At 43.0% G+C, this 14,109-nt stretch overlaps 1 protein-coding gene across 1 annotated transcript in view; it reads left to right on the forward strand.

Moving 5' to 3' along the window:
- The window catches only part of LOC126474381 (octopamine receptor Oamb-like), a 524,955-nt gene that overhangs the window by 500,843 nt on the left and 10,003 nt on the right, over positions 1 to 14,109 (forward strand). The gene's annotated exons all lie outside the window — the stretch shown is intronic.

The raw sequence follows: 14,109 nt of genomic DNA on the forward strand, positions 1-14,109 counted from the left end.
AAATACCGCACCAGTGCATCTCATTACGTGCAAAATAGCTACGCCTTGAACAGAAGAACTTTTTGACACTTCATTTACGTAACTTGGCAGCAGCTTTTCGTAAAATACTTCTATAGTTCCCCAACTGATTAATTAAGTTTTATTTAATTTCCCTGATTACTTTGAAGCAGTTAAATTTTCTCATGCAAAACTAGGCGTCTCGTTGGTCACTTTGATACCCAGTTTGCCTGTTTCTTTCTCTTTGTTTGACTACGAAAATTCGGACAAAAACTCATGTTGTTATTTGTAGGGAGTCTTGTTTCCGCTCTGCCCACGCGTTTACAAAAACGTATCGAGTGTTAATCATACGATAAAAAAATGGTCCTTTCTGCGTGCTGTTATTTCCAAAAAAACGTTCTTTCTATGTCTTAAACTGTTTATGAGATACGACGATTTTTACGACGAAGCGCAGGAAAGGATTCGGACGCACCGCGAGCGACTCCTCCGCGGAAATAACAACCAAAATCTCAAGAATGAAAAGAGATATCATTCCGGTCTCAATTTTAAATACAATTTAGATATATTAATTACATTTCATATGCAGTAATGTGCGGCTTTAGATGAACTATACGGAAAGTCTATGCAATGTGATTTTACCTCTGGAAATTCTTAAAAATTTCGTGCAGCCATGTACTCCGTTTCGTGCAGCACAGTAACTATAACGAATAACGGAAATAAATTCAGGCCTTTATAAAGCAAAGATATCAAGCTATAACATAGAGAAGAATCAAATTTTTTCACTGAGTAGGTTTTTTTTTTTTTATTCGGATGGTAACTAATAGCTGCCGTTTCGTCCGCTCCACTGCTTTGCCGAGAAGACACATTGCTATCGCTCCCACTGCCGCGCGTGCTGCAGCGACAAGATTCAAACACGTTTGAGTTCAAACGTCGTTAGTTGTAGCAGATAACAGGCAGCGCCAAGGATGTCGCCCATGTAGGACCCTCCTGTAACCATACCTGCGGTGGTGTTTCGTCGTCTGAAGCTGTCGCGCGCTGTCGGTCGCTTCTGTCGCTTACGTAGGACAAGGCCTAAGGGTTGTCACCTAGATTGCTATCGCCTTGCTCTTGTTGTGTCAGGTCCGCCGTTCGTCTGCCTCTTCGCTCGACTCCGGCGTTTGAGTCCCGACCGTAGGCGGTCTTCCCGCCTTCCGTCGTAATCGTTCCTCGCCTGTTCTGTGAAGTGTGATCCGGTATCTGGTGACTCGCGGATATAGCACAGACATTTTAGGCAGTATAGCTAGTTGTCAGAGTGTGAAGTCTGACACTCGGACTGCCCGAGTATGTGTTGTAGGCCTCTTGTTCTGCACTCGCTGGTCGAAATATTTGTGGGAAGGAATAGGTAATAGTCGATGTTAAGTGTGTAGGTGAGCAGTCGTAGAGGCTGCCAAATGGATAACGCCGGATGGATCCCCCCTTCCTGCCAAAGACTTGATGGAAGGACTGCACTCAGCCTGGTGGAGACAATTGAGGAACTGTAGCATGGAGAGATGGAACCCAAATTAACGTTCAAGAGTGTGGCATGCCGAAATATGGCCCTGCAATACCTTTAACAAGATCTGTTTACGAGCACAAGTGAGGAGCTATATGAAGGAGAACTATTGATCCTAGTTTCAGAGTCCAGTTGTGCAGTCTACCAAATGTGCATATCAGAACTGGAACATAGCGCTATTCTACGATCATGTTTGTATGGGTGTATATTAGTACTTAGCCTACACGGCATCATCTCCATGAGTTTCAAATGAAATCGGTAATAATGTCTGAGTCCAAAAGATCTGTTTACGCCAGTGATAAAAATCATTATCACCAACTACTTAACACTGAGTTGGTCCACCTCTAGATCACAGAACACCAGCGATTCTGAACCACATTGATTCGACATGTCCTCGGTAGGTTTCCGGAGGTAGGTGGCATCAAATGTCTCCGTACATGCCAGCAAGCCCCATAAACTGGTAGTTTGTGTGCACAGGCCTGGTGCCCGATAGAGTCCCAGATATGTTCAATCTCATTCGGATCGGCAACTATGGTGGCCAAGACTTCAACATTAGTTCAGTGATATGCGCCTCAAACAGCTATGGCACAATTCTGGCCTCGTATCACGGGCTTTTATCCCGCTGGTAGATGCCATCGCCGTCGGGGAAGTCGTCAATCACGGTTTATGGTGGGCACTGATGTTCAAGTAGTCCACAGTTGTCATAGAGTCTTCGATTACCTCCACAGGCCCCACGGAGACCTAAGTAAATCTTCCTCATAACATAATACTGCAACACCGACGTGCTTCCGTGGCGCTGTGCTTATTACGAGCATACGTTCGCGTATCCGGTCACGAACGTGATTCAGTCGACCATACCACGAGTTTCCATTGATCCATGGTCCAGTTTCAGTTCTTGTGTGCCCACTGCAATCGTAATTGATAAGGTCATTGGAAAGGGATCAGGTAGTAGTCGGCGGCGGAGCCCCATGTCCAGAAAGGTATGATGAACGGAGTGCTCCGCAAGTTTTCTGACTGTACCAGCAATGTACCGTGTCGTCAGACCTGCCAGAAATGGCCGTCTCTCTTGGTTTACAGAGAGGGTAAGCCTCCGGTCCACAAGTTCATTACTGACGTGGAATTCCAACTGATTTTTACCTTTTTGTGATATGACCGTCCTTCAGCCACTTTCCGTAGATGCTCACGACTGTAGCACGCGAACGGCCAACTGACTCCGTCGTTCCTGAGATGTTCCTTCCCAAATGGGTCATGACGACCTGTGAATGTCGCTTATAGGCCTGTCAGTGAATTTCCCCATTTGCGGCCCAGTCGCTAGAATGATTTACCATTCATTTCTGCTCCGCTTACACATTTACCTTAAAACATCGGGTGCCTGCAGAGACATCAGAATGCATTGTCTCTCGCGATGGGCAGTGGTAACAATGTTCTGGTTCACCAGAGTTCCTGAGGTCTTCCTGGGCCGTCTTGTGCGCATGCGCACGTAATGTTGTCATTATGTAGTGTTGTTGCTCATCAGCTGTTGGGTTATTGGCTATTCTTCGTGATTTTCTGCATCTGTTGACATCTATTATGAAGTCTAATATATAGCTAGGCCAATGTTTACTAATATCTATCAATCCATCATATATTTTGGTAAAAATTTTCACTGCTCGATCGATTGGGTATATAAAATTTCATTGAAACATACTTTTTGCTATCGAGAAACAAAGTAGTGTTTTTCGTTACGCTGTGTGTCTGGTGCAAGATCTGATGAGTTGAGTCCGCCTACATATTACTGAAACGAAATAACAGATATCTGCTGAGACACCAGAGAACATATACCTGCCGATTCCTAGGCGTAAAACTTGTACTTCTAATTTACGTATAAATGCATTCTGAGATTTCATTAAATTTGGTCATTGTTTTACATTTATTCTTGCAGAGTATAGCGCCCGTTCTCGCCCTGTTTACGGTAGCGATGTGACTTAACATCGACAGCACAAAACACTGGTCGCTTTGATGAGCCGATGCCCGACCACTCAACTGCCGTCCACATAGCATAGAAATTGACTGAGTCCAAGGTTTTCATATCTCGGTGAACGACGCTCTTCATAAGGAAATGATAAGAAGTGTCATGTCGAAAGCTGTGCTGATATTTTCCCCACTGTAAGTCAGCTTCAGAAATTTTTAGTTACTGATATCAATGCAAAGACATTAAGAGAGAACTACGCAATATATTTCGCATGGGTTACACTATTCAAACTGTACGGCGAACAAGCTCTAAATTCTCCTGCTACGTGGTGCGTCGCTCTGTTGTAAGAGCTAACCTTTATTTTGCAATGCGAGTGGTGATTCTCTAATTGTAAGTGATAGATAGATAACTAAATATTCGAGGAGGAATATGCAACTTACATTTTACGTGTAACATTATTTCTAAACTAATATGGAGTACATAAACACCAAATTTCCAACATTTCTTCTAACTATTGAAAATTTAGAAATACTTATACAGTGTTCCAAACATTTTTTTACAACATTAACATAAATTATGGACGACATTGGAAAGTCCTATGAATTGCAGAACGACTCGGACAATTTTACAGAAAATTAGACCCTGGTTAGGAATGAGTCCCGATTATTATTGGTATATTTTGAGTAATGCTTCGCATATTCAACCAGATTTCGAAACGAAAGAAAGGATAGTGTAATATCATTCTAACTTAAGAATATTCCCACTGTGGTAGACCGGAAACTGTTGGACTCTGATCGTAATAATTTCAGTAAAATGCATTCCACCGATGGAGATTTGTCAGTCTAGCGTTGAAGTTCATTCGTCGTACCACATGAAGTCTGGAGCATCTGTGCAGTTTTTTCAGTACGAAATCGAAATGCGGATGATAATGATTCAGAAACTTAATGATCTGACCTAAAGCTTAGGAAAAGAAGCAATTGTTTTTGCGAAATGTAAGAAAAGACTGACGTATGAAAAACATAAAATTATTCTTTCCCATTTTGCCAGACTTTCGTGTGTCTACCAGTAGACTTTCTGCACCGAACGTCGATCTTTTGACACGTGGACAAAGTTTGCAGTCGATTCTTGAAGACAAACAAATATCATACATAACAATGAACCATCCAAATAGGTTACCAGCGTAGCTGTGTCAGACTATGTTGGTTCATTCTGAAACCTTCTTTTAGCCTGCATGTCATTTTCAAGATTAGACTGCAGTGTACGTGCAAGATATCTTTTGGTGGTAATATTTTTCATAAAATATGTCACTACGAACCTCAGATTCTTCAGGAACACAAATATCTCTAGTTTCTACGCAGCCAGTCATTTTGCAGTCTACAGTATCTGATCAAAGGTATCCAGATACAACTATGTAATGTTGAATTGACTACTAAATATTACGAGAGGCGGACGCACCACAATAAAAGGAAGCAGTGCGTGTTATATTGTCAGTAGAGAAACAGAGTGGATCGGTCACGGGAGATCGGTGACTTCGAACGAGGTTCACTGGAGCATCAAATCAATCACGGACATTTAAACCCATCTAAAGCTGCCCAAGCCGACTGTTGGTGACTGAATGACGCTATAGCTTGTGCCAACCCGATGGGAGGGTTTGGGTTTGGCGAATGCATGGAAAATGTTAACAGCCATCATGTACAGGAAAAAACGTACGGAGGAGATGGTGTTACGATCTGAGGGTCTTTTTCGTGGTTACAGTGTTATGTCCTCATTGTGATTAAGAAAACTCTAAATTTCGAAGGATAAGAACAAATTTTACAGAATTATGTACTAAGTCCAGTAGAGGAACAGTTCTGAGACCATGGTTTGTATTCACATGCCAATGCACCCCTACATAAAGTAGCACATGTAAGGCAATGATTTTTGGACAATAAAATCCCTGATATGGACGGGCCTGCTCTAAGTCCTGGCCTGGACCCAATCGAATACCTTTGGGCTCGGTTAGAACGGCGACAGCGCTCTGTATCCTAGTGATGTCTTCTCTGGTTTCGGTTCCTGAGGAAGAATGGGTTGCCACTTCTCTGCAGACATTCAGATACCTCAGTGAAAATGTCCGCAGAAGATGTGAAGCTGCTATAACGGCGAAGGGTGGACACAGCCAAAATTAATGCCCAATAATAGGCGTCAGGATATTCTTGAACACATAGTGTAAAGTGCTTCAATTGTTTCTAACCACACATCTGCACTGTTACGTTCATCTAAAAGTTATGCAAGCATTGCCTACATAACATAACCTTCACGAGTTTTTTGTAGGTGGGATCAGTTAGCGTTACATTATATATCCATAGGATGACGAGTTTAACATTCCTAATCGTAACCGTCATCTGTGTGGCGAAACTGATTTTTTGGAGTTCAGTTTATGATTAGAACGATGTGATTCCAAGTATTTTCCAGAAATTAAAAAAGAGTTCTGAAAAAAAGATAAATGACTTTAACTTCTGGTTTTAACAAAGCCCTGAAGTGACAATCGTCCTCAATGACTGCGGCGTCAAGAAGGTCGGAATTGTCCGACCATGCTCGCTACTCGCGCCGTAATAACAGCCAGCGATATCCAGAGCTATCCATCTCTTAGCTGCAGGCGAAAAGCCAATAAGCACCAGTTTCCCTATTTTTAGGTGTGTATCAGCAGCTCAAGCAGCTTGTGAATCCTAAATTACAATACCTACGTAGTGGCGAGTAAGTCATGTCAGGATTCGACGACATGTCTGATCAGCCTCTCGTCAGATTATTTCAGTACGATAGAGGCTAGATGATACAGGAACCCACAAATTACCTAATGCCCAGACCGCTTCTCACATCATTGTGACACATTTTGCAGTTTACATGCGCTCTTGGTTTTACATCAAAACCACTCAGGACGTAAATTTATTCATCTAATAGTACTACAACCATGAAGACTTTCCGCAGGTAATACACACATCAAAATAAGTTCTGCATCACCTCCGTTCCTTGAGTTCCGGAACCTGTACAGAGAATTGGAATAGAGATCAACATTAACATCATTTCCGCCCTTCTTATTACTCATGAAAACCACACGTTGCATGATGTTTTACCGTACAGTGAACCTCCAGAAGTAGTGGTCCAGATTGCTGTACACACCGGTACCTCTGATACCCACCCAGTAGCACGTCCTCTTGCATTGATGCGTGACTGTATTCGTCGTGGCGTACTGTCCACAAGTTCACCAAGGCACGTTTGGTCCAGATTGTCCCACTCCTCTATGACGATTCGGCGTAGATCCCTCAGAGTGCTTGGTGGGTCTTGTCGTCCATAATACCCCGGCATATTCGATAGTGTTAATGTCTGGAGAACATGCTGGCCACTCTAGTCGAGCGATGTCGTTATCCTGAAGGAAGTCATTCACAAGATGTGTACGATGGGGGCGTGAATTGTCAGCCATGAAGACGAATGCCTCGCCAATATGCTGCCGACATGGTTGCACTATCGGTCGGCGGATGGCATTCACGTATCCTACAGCCGTTACAGCGCCTTCCATGACCACCAGCGGTGTACGTCGGCCCCACATAATGCCACCCGAAAATGGCAGGGAACCTCCACCTTGCTGCATTCGCTGGACAGTGTGTCTAACGCGTTCAGTCTGATCGGGTTGCTTCCAAAACTTCACAGACGATTGTCTGGTTGCAGGCATATTCGACACTCATCGGTGAAGAGAACTTGATGCCAATCCTGAGCGGTCCATTCGGCACGTTGTTGGGCCCATCTGTATCGCACTGCGTGGTGTCGTGGTTGCAAAGATGGATCTCGCCATGGACGTCGGGAGTGAAGTTGCGCATCATGTACCTATTGCGCACAGTTGGTCGTAACACGACGTCCTGTGGCTGCACGGAAAGCATTATTCAACATGGTGGCATTGCTGTCAGGGTTCCTCCGCTGTAGGCAGCGGTCATCCACAACATTAGTAGCCCTTGGAAGGCCTGAGCGAGGCACGTCATCGACAGTTCCTGTCTCTTTGTATCTCCTCCAAGTCCGAACAACATCGTTTTGGTTCACTCCGAGACGCTTGACACTTCCCTTGTTGAAAGCTCATCCTGGAACAAAATAACAATGCGGAAGCGATCGAACCGTGGTATTGACCGTCTAGGCATGGTCGAACAACAGAAAACACGAGCCGCGTATCTCCTTGCTGGTGGAATGACTGGAACTGATCGGCTGTCGGACCCCCTCCGTCTAATAGGCGCTGCTCATGCATAGGTTGTTTACACCTTTGGGTGACATCTCTGAACAGTCAAACGGACTGTGTCTGTGATACAATATCCACAGTCAACGTCTGTCTTCAGGAGTTCTCGCAACCGGGGTGATGCAAAACATTTTTTGATTTAGATATCTGATTAGCTCTACCTTATCTGCCAAATATTGCTTTATTTGTAAGACCGTATACTTCCGTCAGTTAACAAAACGTTTCCCACGAGAGGCCACTGCAACCTCCGTCGAAACGTACGTTTTATACAGGAAAACGTATATTACAAAATGATCCAACACCACACCAAGAAATCTTTTATGTTAAGATCCCATTTTAATATCCGTGCGTTCGTCCTCTTTGAAGCTTTAAATCGTTCTCAAGTGCAATACCGAAAAGATGATGCATGTAAGACACACTAGTCAAATATAATGATCATCTAACAAATAACACATCATAATCATGCAAGAGCTTGTGTATTACGAGAAATCACTCATTATCGAGCTGGATGAAGAAAGGAAGTGTTTCCAAGCATCGGCTTTCCAGTACCTTGAGACATATCGATAACAATACAACGCATAACGTAACAGCCCACTGACATTAATGAAGCGTACGGGAGTTTGCTTTCATACTTCTGTCGGTTAACTCTCTCAAAGTGATATTCATGTAACTTATACATAATATCCCTGAAATAGTGACTACACATTGCTGTACACTTTCTACATACGTTTGCTGCTTTTATTCATTCTTGATACGTGGTACTTACTGGAATTAAGGAAAACGTGGAAGGGATGAACCATCAATATAACTTTCTCTTCACACAACCTGTTTATTTAACAATATATAAACTGTGTTTTAGAGATAATCGAAGCATTTAACCATAAAATTTTCCTTAACAAAATGAACAAATTTGCAAAATTCTTTTGACATTAAACCTTAAGCTGAATAAGCTTTTAATCTTTGCAAAAGAAATGGGAAGTGCTGTATTGCAAAATATGGCAGTGATTACAATGCGGCCGGACCTGCAACCCACCCTTTATCGGGTGAAACAGCGGTGGTTACTACCGCTCTAGACACAGTCTGTCTTATAAAATGCCCTTCTGCAACACATGAAAACTATATAAGCACCACTGATGACAAGAGCGATTCAATTACTCAAAACAAATGATTTAACTTTTAATTTGAAAGCTGTATGTCGAACGTTTCGGGGATAAGACGCGCATCAGTGCTTAGTGGTTACACAGATTAGCAAACAATATGACAATGATAAGGCTTACTTCAAAGCAACCAACCTCTTGATTTCAATCGGCAACCGACGTGCGACTAGATCCCAACCCGTCCTTTCTGACAATTGACTAAAGCCCAGATGACAGTTGGCTGTTAATATTTTCAAGGTTAAACTTATTGCCAGTTATTAAGACCGCTCTGAAGGACCGTCTTTAAAATATCATTTATGAACACTTATTAAAAGAGAACTCACTCGACGGATGCACAAGAACCAGCTAAAATACACCAATAATGACCGGGTCCTTGGAACCGTTCGATCGCTACGGTCGCAGTTTCGAATCCTGCCTCTGGCATGGATGTGTGTGACGTCCTTAGGTTAGTTAGGTTTAAGTAGTTCTAAGTTCTAGGGGACTGATGACCTCAGAAGTTAAGTCCCATATTGCTCAGAGCCATTTGAACCATTTTTTGACCGGGTCTTTCAAACACGGAAACTAACAGCTTAGTACAACAGGTAGTTCAGATTGTAACTAATGAATGAGAAATGAAATTACAATCAAAGAATTGTACCGGTTAACAACTAAATCTAACCACAAGGTCCCTCTTTTGTTTAACGGCAATCTGTGCCTTAGTACAGTTTTTCCGGCTGTGTTTACGACCAGGAGCTGATTAATTAGAACATTAGTGATCGGGAAATCAGAAGGGAAAGGTCATATAATAGCGGAACAAATTTTCAAACGACAACTAGTGTCTTAGTACAACACTACTGCTTATATCTGTGACCAAAGGTCCGACCGAGTAAATCTCTGAGGGTCGGGTACAAACCAGAAAATAATAAGGAGGGCAGGTAGACAATGAAACAAATCACCACGAGGATTACAAAATGTTACTCCCCTCTATCAGCAAGCAGTTCCATTGATCCACGGTGCGTCGCCGATGAAAGCCAGGTAGAAGAGGGCAGCCAGGCCACCAGCGGTCGTCCGACACGAATGTTACTAACCAACCGACGGTGCCGGCAGGTGTGGCCGTGCGGTTCTAGGCGCTGCAGTCTGGAACTGCGAGACCGCTACGGTCGCAGGTTCGAATCCAGCCTCGGGCATCGATGTGTGTGCTGTCTTTAGGTTAGTTAGGTTTAAGTAGTTCTAAGTTCTAGGGGACTGATGACCTCAGATGTTAAGTCCTATAGTGCTCAGAGCCAACCGACGGAAGGTCGGCCTGCTGCTTACAGTCGATGCTCACTCCGGTGTGTTCGCTCTGCACCAATCCCCAAACTTTGTGCATCCTTCTCGGGGCAGCGAACCCCGTACATTTCTCAGCAAGCAAAGACGCCAACACTTCCTCATAGATGTTGGCAATGTAGCCACAAGAGGGATAGTCGACACTACACCTGAGCTAGGAACGCCGGACAGAACAGCCTACTAATTCAATGGCGCCACGGCTCGATTCTGTCGCAATTCAGTTTTATCAGAAGTCAGAGTTACCGGTTTTCCAAAGATAACAAAGTCGTGAAAATGAAAATTTTGTACGAGAATATTATATGTTAGTAATTATCTCAGAACTATTAACACAGTGCCATCTAGACCTTCCTTCATTGATACTTCACTAGAAATGAGAGTGTTGAGGTGTCAGTGTAATTTTGTAATACAACCAACCACATATGCATAGACAACGGAAAAAGCATGCGAAGTTCAGAAGAACGCGAAATCCCGAAGATTGGCTAAAATTTACAGACGCGCGAAATTTGGGATGGACTTCAATGTGAGATGCCTTTAATTGGTTCCACAACGAAATATTGTCTCGAAATTTGGTAGAAAATCTGAAGAAATTCTGGTCGTATGTAAAGTACACAAACGGCAACACGCAGTCAATACCTTCGCTGCGCAGTGCCGATGGAACTGTTACCGACGTCTGTGCCTCTAAAGCGGAGTTATTCAAAGCAGTTTTCTGAAATTCCTTCACCAGGGAAGACGAATGGAATATTCCAGAATTTGAAACACGAACAGCTGCTAGCATGAGTTTCTTAGAAGTAGATACCTTAGGGGTTGCGAAGCAACTCAAATCGCTTGATACGGGCAAGTCTTCAGGTCCAGATTGTATACCGATTAGGTTCCTTTCAGATTACGCTTATGCAATAGCACCCTACTTAGCAATCATATACAACCGCTTGCTCACCGATAGATCTGTACCTACAGATTGGAAAATTGCGCAGGTCGCACCAGTGTTTAAGAAGGGTAGTAGGAGCAATCCATCGAACTACAGACCTATATAATTGACGTCGGTTTGCAGTAGGGTTTTGGAGCATATACTGTATTCGAACATTATGAATCACCTCGAAGAGAACGATCTATTGATACGTAATCAGCATGGTTTCAGAAAACATCGTTCTTGTGCAACGCAGGTAGCTCTTTATTCGCACGAAGTAATGGCCGCTATCGACAGGGGATCTCAAGTTGATTCCATATTTCTAGATTTTCGGAAAGCTTTTGACACTGTTCCTCACAAGCGACTTCTAATCAAGTTGCGGGCCTATGGGGTATCGTCTCAGTTGTGCGAGTGGATTCATGATTTCCTGTCAGGAAGGTCGCCGTTCGTGGTAATAGACGGCAAACCATTGAGTAAAACTGAAGTGATATCAGGTGTTTCCCAGGGAAGCGTCCTGGGACCTCTGCTGTTCCTGATCTATATAAATGACCTGGGTGACAATCTGAGCAGTTCTCTTAGGTTGTTCGCAGATGATGCTGTAATTTACCGTCTAGTAAGGTCACCCGAAGACCAGTATCAGTTGCAAAGCGATTTAGAAAAGATTGCTGTATGGTGTGGCAGGTGATAGTTGACGCTAAATAACGAAAAGTGTGAGGTGATCCACATGAGTCCAAAAGAAATCCGTTGGAATTCGATTACTCGATAAATAGTACAATTCTCATGGCTGCCAATTCAACTAAGTACCTGGGTGTTAAAATTACGAACAACTTCAGTTGGAAAGATCACATAGATAATATTGTGGGGAAGGCAAGCCAAAGGTTGCGTTTCATTGGCAGGACACTTAGAAGATGCAACAAGTCCACGAAAGAGACAGCTTACACTACACTCGTTCGTCCTCTGTTAGAATATTGCTGCGCGGTGTGGGATCCTTACCAGGTGGGATTAACGGAGGACATCGAAAGGGTGCAAAAAAGGGCAGCTCGTTTTGTATTATCACATAACAGGGGAGAGAGTGTGGCAGATATGATTGGGATGGAAGTCATTAAAGCAAAGACGTTTTTCGTCACGGTGAGATCTAGTTACGAAATTTCAGTCACCAACTTTCTCTTCCGAAAGCGAAAATATTTTGTTGAGCCCAACCTACATAGGTAGGAATGATCATCAAAATAAAATAAGAGAAATCAGAGCTCGAACAGAAAGGTTTAGGTGTTCGTTTTTCCCGCGCGCTATTCGGGAGTGGAATGGTAGAGAGATAGTATGATTGTGGTTCGATGCCAAGCACTTAAATGTGAATTGCAGAGTAATCATGTAGATGTAGATGTAGATATGCAATGCCATCTCCAGTGTTATGATGAAAGTAATGGTTGTTTGGCACTGACTATAATAACAATATATAACTTGTAAGTCCTTAATTAGTACACATTATTAACATTTTATTTCGTAACGGTTCCTTATTTTATCACTAACTTCGCCTGTTTGCAGTAACTGATAGAATTCAAATAGAAAAACCAAATTGGGTTTTGACTGTGTGACCTCCGCAGTCCAGCTTCTCGCTGCACCAACTCCTTCGATGCCGTTCCTGTTACAGGAGCGAATAAAACGCCTTGATCTCTTTCATCTTTGACTCACTTTTTGAGAGGTTAATTCGTTACCTGAGCAAGAAAGATAGCTTCGTCAGCGCGAAAATTTCTCTCACATCCTACTCAAGCACTTCAATGTTGAAGACGGATGAAGTCCTTAAATTGCCAAAGCTTTCTTCTGGGATTAGGTGTCCCTGCTAGCCGGCAGTATAAAGTGATAAAGGAAGAGTACCCCGAAGGCAATTTACCCGATTTGCATAATCCCTGTTTAATGGGGCAGTCTTTCTCCTTTCACCTTTACCTTGCAAAGCGTGCTGGGACTCTTCACGACCACTTTAAATACTCGTAATAGCCCACTTATAGCCTGTATTATCCTGTACAGACCTCGCCCGAAGGGGAAACGTGAAGTACTTCTGTAATGCTGCTCCCGTGTCTAACAAGCAAGGAAGTAGTTTTCCTGTCATCCATCTTTCGAGATAGTCCTCTTGGATGTGAAGATGCATTTACTAAAACTATATACCTCGAATGTTGTACAAAGGTGCCTTCATTTATGATCATATTTACGTTACGCAATCTATCTCGCAGTTACTCATTTCTGCCAGACGTCCATGTTTATATGGACGCCTAACGTCTAGGTCTGTTGTTATGTAACTCTGAAATCGATATATTTGTATATGAACATCATAAACGAAGACAGATAAGTGGTGTATTCCAAAGAAATTCTCTTATCAAAAAGTAAGTTACAGAAAAACGTTTCTACAGAATATTCATTTTGATTTGTAGCTAATGACGCCTTCCATCACATGTAAATTAATGCAGATGCTACATTGTAAAGACTTCTTCTGTGAAACTAGGATTTTGCAGATCACACTACAACGATAATAATGACTGGCGTGTATGACAGCTCAACTTTAGGGTCATTAAAGGCCAATGTAGTATGCTAGAAGATGGTAAACTTTATAAAAGTCTTTTGATGGGGCATACAGACCAGAGTATCTGCGTATATCATCTAACAGGATATCGTTTTCGTCCCATTTTTTACGTCTAAAAGAAACAGGGCAGGTTATATCGTGTACACAGTCGTGGAGGTTTTAGGTGTGACACTTGCCCGCATCTCGTGGTCGTGCGGTAGCGTTCTCGCTTCCCACGCCCGGGTTCCCGGGTTCGATTCCCGGCGGGGTCAGGGATTTTCTCTGCCTCGTGATGGCTGGGTGTTGTGTGATGTCCGTAGGTTAGTTAGGTTTCAGTAGTTCTAAGTTCTAGGGGACTGATGACCATAGATGTTAAGTCCCATAGTGCTCAGAGCCATTTTAGGTGTGACAACGTCCTTGTAATGTACTCATTTGTTGCTAACACTGACGCGAATTTA

Source organism: Schistocerca serialis, chromosome 4, assembly GCF_023864345.2.
Source record: "Schistocerca serialis cubense isolate TAMUIC-IGC-003099 chromosome 4, iqSchSeri2.2, whole genome shotgun sequence".
Lineage (NCBI taxonomy): Eukaryota > Metazoa > Arthropoda > Insecta > Orthoptera > Acrididae > Schistocerca > Schistocerca serialis.